General features: G+C 36.3%; 1 non-coding gene across 1 annotated transcript; it reads right to left on the bottom strand.

The window, feature by feature from the left end:
* Nucleotides 1-7271: 7271 nt before the first annotated feature.
* On the bottom strand, nt 7272-7378 carry LOC113628686 (U6 spliceosomal RNA). The gene has a single exon (XR_003436180.1). It is a non-coding gene; the product is annotated as a U6 spliceosomal RNA (small nuclear RNA).
* Nucleotides 7379-7721: the final 343 nt, after the last annotated feature.

Here is a 7721-nt window from a genome sequence, read left to right as displayed (position 1 = left end):
CAGAACAGAAAAATGCATGAGATCTGGGTCTAACATCCATACTAGAGCCAGTACAGGTACGACAGGAGGCCAGGTATTAGGAGGAGATGTGGAATGTTAGGTTAACACAGTGCAGCGTGAAGCCCAACGGCTGGGAAGTTAGACAAAATTCAAATCCCAGGTTCACCTTTTCCTAGCTCTGTTGTCTTCAACACATCAACCTCTTTGAGCCTCAGGTTTTTTTTAACTGTCATTAATAAATGATGCATAGTAAAATAAATAAATAATGGGTAATACTATCTACCTAACAATGGGGTTGGGAGAACTAATTTTAGAATTTTGCTATTATGGAATTTATGACTTCATGCACATAACTACCTTCCAGTAATTCGGAGCTCCTTTGAGTTATATTTTTGGAGTTTGTTATGACTTATATCCCAATGTTAAAATTGTGACATTAACCTGCTGTGTTATCAGGATTCCCATTAATAGTGTCCATATGCATTCCATAGCATTTTTATAAAGAATTTGGTCTAGGTTTCCCATTCTGGAAAATATTTACCTCCAGCATTTTATGAAATAACTAAATCCAAAAACAAATATGTCTCTCAGAAGAAATGAATTGACTTTGTCACTAGGGGGAGACCTAGCCAGGTTTTGAAACTTGCCCCAACTTTGAGAGGACAGAATCTTTTTCTTTCCTGGACGTTCTCAGGAGATAAGAGAAGTGATAATGTAGGAAAAGGCATTGACAAAACTGGCAGTCCCCACAGGAGGATTGGAGAGAGTTTCTTTTTCTTTCAGTGGCTCTTAACTAAGTGTTTTCTATGTAGATGGGAATAAACCTTAGGGGATACAGATGCTGAGACAGCCTAGAAGCATCAGGTGAAGCCAAGACTTCAGGGGGCACCAAGCAAAGGGGAGTTGCATCCTTTCACGGGAGCCTTCTGAGAGGGTAGGGACATTTAATAAACACCAAGATTTCTCACTGGAATTTTCGGTGACCATAGACAGTCTGCATGTGTGCATATTTATACACTTTTTTCTATTATATCTTTTTCTGTTAATTACATTTCCCTGCTCATCTTGAATCATAAGCACTTCTGAAGAAGTGGGGCAGGGATATCTTGACCGTTCTGTGGAAGGAAAAGGCCAAGGGGTGCTAGGAGGGGAAATGCCTCTCACAGGTAACGTTCGCGGACTAATTCCCTGGGGAGCCAACTCATAAAAGGGTGCAGCAACCCAGGCAGTAGAATTCCATCTGGTTAATGATATTTCTTTAAAGAAGAGAGATCCAGGCTCAGAACTTAGTGAATGGCAAACCTTTTTATCTTCTCAGTTCTCTTCAATCTATCAGTGCAACTAATTTATAGAGGATACTTGGAATAAAGCAGCAGACTTTTATTTAAGAAAATGAAGAATATAAACATGAAACATAATTGGCTATGAGGCTGGCTTAAAAAATAATTTCAAGTATATAGCGTGTATTAAATGCTTCCAATTGTACAGTTTATAAATATCAAATTCTATACCTCTTACCCAAGTGATAATTTATATTTAACAACTTGGCATTTGCCTTGCTGAGCATCCTAAGTCCATGAGTTCCATTAGTATAAAGTTCAGAATATTCAAATTATATTGTATATGGTTGAATTAGGGATCTCTAGAAAACTAATGGAAGTATCTTAAAAGAGTATTATTTTTTGATTATCAGAACAAATACATGGTAAAGAAATTTAAAACCATCTGTAATTTTTTTCACAGAGTAATAACCACTGTTGACATGTCGGGTTAGTTCTTTTTAGCTCTAATTCCATAACATTTTTTACAAAGTTGAAATCATGCTGAATGTACAATTTTGTATTCTGATCATTTCTTTTCCCCAGAGCACAAGGCTTGTGGTTTCTATCCTCATTGCCGTCTACAAATGGAGCACATTTCTTGCTCTTCTTTTAAGTACAAAATCATTATATGTTGTTTTTTAAACTACATAATTATTCAACCTTTTCCCTTATCATTCAAAGTCTTTGTAAATGTCATTGTAATGGTGACAAGATATTTCATCAATGCATATATCACAATTTATTCTACAGATTCCTATTATTAGATATTTAGTTATTTCCAGTAAATAATACTGTAATGAAGGTCTCTGTTCATAAAATTTTAGCAGTTTTACTGTATTTAATAAGGATCATTTGCATTGAAACCAAAAAGCTATTTTTAACTATAGTGAGATAAGTTGATTATATTTTTAAATAAAACTATAAACCACTAATAGTAGAACTACTGGAAGTATATGAGTTTCTGTGACATATGATAATTCCTTAGGATATTTAAAAACCCCTTTTCATCCCAGGAATTGAATATAGGTGTTAGATGTCTCCCCAGATCCTAGCACCTCAGTGATTATGAGTGCCTGCATATTAGAGAATATGTAATGTAGACTTTTCCATCTCACTTAAGAAGTGCTTACATTGTAGGAAGCACACCGCTAAGTGTTCTCACTCACATGAACTCTTAATCATCAAAGTAACCCTATGAGATATAGAATATCATTATTATTTAATAAATAATGCCTCGTGGATATGACTTCCATCAGGATTAAATGAGCTGATACACTTATGAAATGAACACTTCCATACACATAAATATCACTTAACTATATATACAAGTAGTATATAGAAAAAGGTCTGGATGAATCTGTACTAAACTGCTATTATGTTTATTTCTTGAGAGAGAGAAAGGGGGTTGATCTTGGTGGTAAAAGTCAAAGTAGACCTTAGCCTTATCATTGATGTTTAGTTATTTTCCCAAAAGAATGTAATCATATACTACTTATTTAATTAAAATTAATTTAAAAATATAACTATATGACAAGGGGATTCTTTTTATTATTGAGCTTTACAATCATACTTGAATGCTTTGGAGTTTACTAGCTCCTCATTAGTTATAGAAAAAAGATGATAGTGGAAAAATTTAAACCCCAAACTTTAGGTCTCTGAAAATTGAAGTCAGTAAAATAGATGAAGAAAACACTTCCAGACGAATACGCTATGTCAAGGGCAAAATAGGATTGTTTGCAACACTCTTTTACATTCAATTTTTATAATAATTTGTGTTAAGATCTCATTGAGCCTGTAGAGTAAGATCATTTTATTTTTAGTTAATTGCTTGTGCCTTCAACAGATGTATATTGAGCACCTACTCTGTCCCAGGGACTGTTTTAGTGAGTAAAATAGAACAGGCCTGCTTCCATTAAAGTTGGGGAGAGGCACACTAAATAAATCAACAGATATGTGCATGTCAGGTTGTGATCCGCTCTGAAGAAAGTAAGCAGTAAAGGGGCTGAGAATGGTGAGCTGGGATGAGGTGGGAGGGGTGAGCGTGGACCATTTGACATCCAGGGGCATGAAGAGGAGGCCGCCGAGCAGGGTCCTGAGCGAGCTGAGGGCGTGAGTCCGTCCAGACAGAGGGCAACGTGAGGGCGTGGTCCTCAGGCCCGGCTAGTCTGCAGGACAGGACATGGCGGCGCAGGGAGAGGAGGAAGCCAACGTGTGGGCTGAGCTCAGGGAAGCAGAGAGGAATCCAGAGACAAAGTAACGTGGCATGTAGGTAGGGCACGATAAGGAGTTCAGACTCAGCCCTTCAGTAACTCCCTAGATGGGCAGGTTGGGGACTCTGGCGGCATATGCGGAGAGGGAGTTTGGGGGTGTAAGGTATTTATTAGAGATCAACATCTCTGTAGGAAGGAGAACGCAGAGGGAGCCCTCATAAATCTCAAGGAGCTGATGCCTTGTCCTGTGCAATCAGCAGATCTGTGGATGCCCGGGGAGGGTGTGGCTATGGGGAGGCCACTGTCTACAGCTGGACCTGAAGGAGCTGATAGCTGGTCTCCGGGGCGACCACATTAGGACATTTGCTAATGCGCTATAGGAATGGTTTACGATTTTTCTAAACGATCATAACTATTGAAAGGTTCTTCCATAAAGGTAAATGGTCAAGCCTGATTGGTATAAAACCCTAGTAAAATAAGAATGGCTTGATATTTCCTCACCGTGATAAAAATACCTATGTCAAGCTAAAATGCAGGGTCACAGTTTTCAATGAAACATTAGAAGCCATTGCTATTAAAGCCAGGATGCCTGCTACCACCAGAATTATTTGGTAGTTCTCTGGAAAGTCAATCCAAAGCAGTTACAACAGTGAAAGAATAAAAACATTAAATAAAGGAAAGAAGAGGCAGTAGTATCATTCCTTGCACATGATGTGATTTTTAACCTAGAAAACCCAAGAAAAGTGAAAATCATTAAAAACATTAAGAAAATTCAGTAGGGAAGTTGCTTATCAATTAACATATAAAATCAAATAACTTTCCTGTACGTCAGGGGTTGGCAAATGTTTTTCTGTAAAGAGCCTAGCTAGTAAATATTTTAGGCTTGTGGTCATACCGTCTGTATTGCAACTACACACCTCTGCTGTTGTAGGGCAAAAGCAGCTGTAGACAAAAAATAAACACAGGCATGGCCGTGTTCCAATGGAACTTTATTTAAAAAACAGGCAGCAACCCAGACTTAGCCCACATTGGTTGTTTGCTGACCCCTGCTATAGTCATGAAAAAATCATTGAGAAATTATAATGGAAGAAGAATTCTCATTCCCAAGAACCAATAAAATGACTGAAACATTAGACACTTGATTAAAAGATGTACAAGACATAGAGAAGAAATTTTCTGAAAGACATTAAAGAAATTTCAAGTGAAAGAGAATAAAACTCTGCTTTGAATAGAAAGATTCTGCTTTGTAAAAGGGTCAGATTTCCCTAAATTAATTATAGAGTCCCTGTTTTAACTATTTAGATGATCTAAAAAATATCTCTTATTTTTAAAAAATTCTTGTAGACTTATATCATATGCATATACTATACTTTAGTCAGATTTCTATTGATAAAGCTTTGATTGTTGCTACTTTTTTTTTTTTTGGTATCACAGATAATTTCTATAATAAATATCCTCGTGCATGCTGGAAAGCTGTGAAAGTAAATCCACAGGCCGAATTGCCAGAAGTGGGGTTACTGGGTCAAAAAATATGTCATTTTAAACGTTGATGAGACTGTAACAACCTGCATGAGAGTGATCTTTACATCTTCTCTAGAACTGGGCAGCATCAGTTTTTTGTTATTTTAAGAAATTTCTGATATGTGAAAAATCATATCTCCTAGATTTTTAATTGATAATATTTGATTTTAAGAGAGAAATTGGACTTTTTTTTTCTTTTGCTCATTGACCATAGGTATTTTTTCCTAACTTGCTTTTCTATACCCCATTTTAAATGTATTTGATTGCTCCCTTTCTTACTGGTTTGTGTGAGCTCTTTATTAGTTATGGAAACTACCTCTAGGTCTGTTGTTTTCCTTGCAAAACAGATTATGGTTACCCAGAGTGTATAAAGAAATTATATATTTTTTTCCCTTTATGAGCTTGAGATATTGTGTACCTCTTAGAAATGTCAACCCTTTATGTCATGCAGGACTCTGCAAAAAATATCACCTCCTGTGAGGCTTTTCCTAATCGCCTACCTAAAATAGGTAGTATTTCCCTCATTATGTCAATAAGGAAACTAAGAGAGGAAATAACTGGCCCAAGATCACACAGCTCATAGGTAGCTGAACCTTGAACCGGAATGTAAGCTCAACATCGTCTGACCTCAAAGCCAGTCTTACTGTTTTATCTCATCCCAACCTGGCCATACCCACCAGCATATGGGTGGATAGGAATATAAAATTTTAGGGTTAGAAGAGACTTTTTATGCAGGGTCCTAAAAGATAGATCAGGAAGGATACATAGATTTCTGGTAGTAAATATTTCATGCTCATTAGTTTGACCAACAGTTACTTCTCTCTCTTAGAGAAATTCTCAGAATTACTTTCTTATGATGCATAGAATCTCTGTTACTGTTTTGACATGCATTAACGCACTCCCAACTTCAGTACCCATCGTAGATGTTAAACATTATTGTGTGTCATTATAATTATTTGCCTTAGGAAGGCTGTGATTCCTGGCTGGATTTAATAATTAATCCCCATAAGTACAGTATTTATTATTCTCAACATTATATAGTAGCAGAACCATGATTTTCAGTCATTAAGAGTTTCTATGAAACTCTTTTGGAATGAATTTTCAGATTTGGGAAAAACAAAAGGCTGATTAATGGCATATTCCTGCTAAATGTCACGAAAACAAAACATACGTTGTCAGTAAATCAAAATTACTGGTAGTCCTAGAAGAATGCATAATCAGAGGAGATGGTGATATGTTAACTAATTTTTATATTTGAGGTATTTAAGATGAATGATTCACCTTTACTGACCATAGAAATTAGATTGTTTGCGTTGAAAGGATGAAGCCATACAGAGTGATGGTTAAGAGCATGTTTAAATTCTGTCTCCGTAGCTTCCTAGCTATGAGTTATTGGGCAAGTAATTTAACTCCTCTGTCCCTAAGCTTCCCCATTTATAAAGTAGGGATAATAATAGTACTAATAGCACAGGAGTGTGGTAAGTATTAAATAAGGCTACATACAGAAATTTAGGAACCATATGTTTGGAGAAATTGAAGAAATCTCAATTGTGATGGTGAAGAGCCAGGCTGAGCAGGCAGATGGAGGAGAAAAGGCTCAGGGAAACCTCTAAAGAGTGCAAATTGTTAAAAAATTTTTTCTTAAAAATTTTTTTTATTGACATATAGTTGATTTACAATATTGTTTTAGTTTCAGGTGTATAGCAAAGTGATCCAATTACACGTATTTATATATTTTTTTCAGATTATTTTCCATTATAGGTTATTACAAGATATTGAATATAGTTCTCTGTGCTATATGGTAGGTGCCTATTGTTTATCTATTTTAAATGTAGTAGTGTGTATATGCTAATACAATACTCCTAATTTGTCCTTCCCCCAGCCTTACCCCTTTGTAACCATAAGTTTGTTTTCTTGTCTGTGAGTCTGTTTCTAGTTTTGTAAATAAATTCATTTGTATTATTTTTTAGATTCCATGTGTAAGTGATATCATATAATATTTGTCTTTCTCTTTCTGACTTACTTCACTAAGTATGATAATCTCTAGGTCCATCCATGTTGCTGAAAATGGCATTATTTCATTCTTTTTTATGGCTGAGTAATATTCCATTTTACATATGTGCCACATCTTCTTTACCCATTCATCTGTTGATGGACACTTAGTTTGCTTCCATGTCTTGGCTATTGTAAATAGTGCTGCCATGAACATTGGGGTGCAAAAAATATGGAACACTTCACGAATTTGCACGTCATCCTTGTGCAGGGGCCACGGTAACCTTCTCTGTATCGTTCCAATTTTACCATGTATGCTGCCAAAGTGAGCACCAAACTGCTGAAATTTTTCAACATAAAATGTGTACTTCCAGTAGAAAACGCCAGACCGAGCACACTCTATTTTATCTCTGTTGAAACCTCATTAAAATTATAGTAAAAGAAAAAAAGGTTTAAACATACAGTAAAAAGAAAGCATGGTAGATATCAGAGGAAGTAGAAGGAAAACTGATTTTTAAAAGTGCTGACAAGGGACTTCCCTGGTGGTCCAGTGGTTAAGACTTCGCTTTCCAATGCAGGGGGGTGCAGGTTCGATCCCTGGTCGGCAAGCTAAGATCCCACATGCCTCGGGGCCAAAAAGCCAAAACATAAAACAGAAGCAATATTGTAGGAAAAT

This window comes from Aethalodelphis obliquidens, unplaced genomic scaffold, assembly GCF_003676395.1.
Source record: "Aethalodelphis obliquidens isolate GAN/ISIS:26980383/991018 unplaced genomic scaffold, ASM367639v1 scaffold24, whole genome shotgun sequence".
In the NCBI taxonomy this organism is placed as follows: Eukaryota; Metazoa; Chordata; class Mammalia; order Artiodactyla; family Delphinidae; genus Aethalodelphis; species Aethalodelphis obliquidens.
Note: the sequence above shows the minus strand (reverse complement) of the source record. Positions and strands in the feature narration are given on the sequence as shown.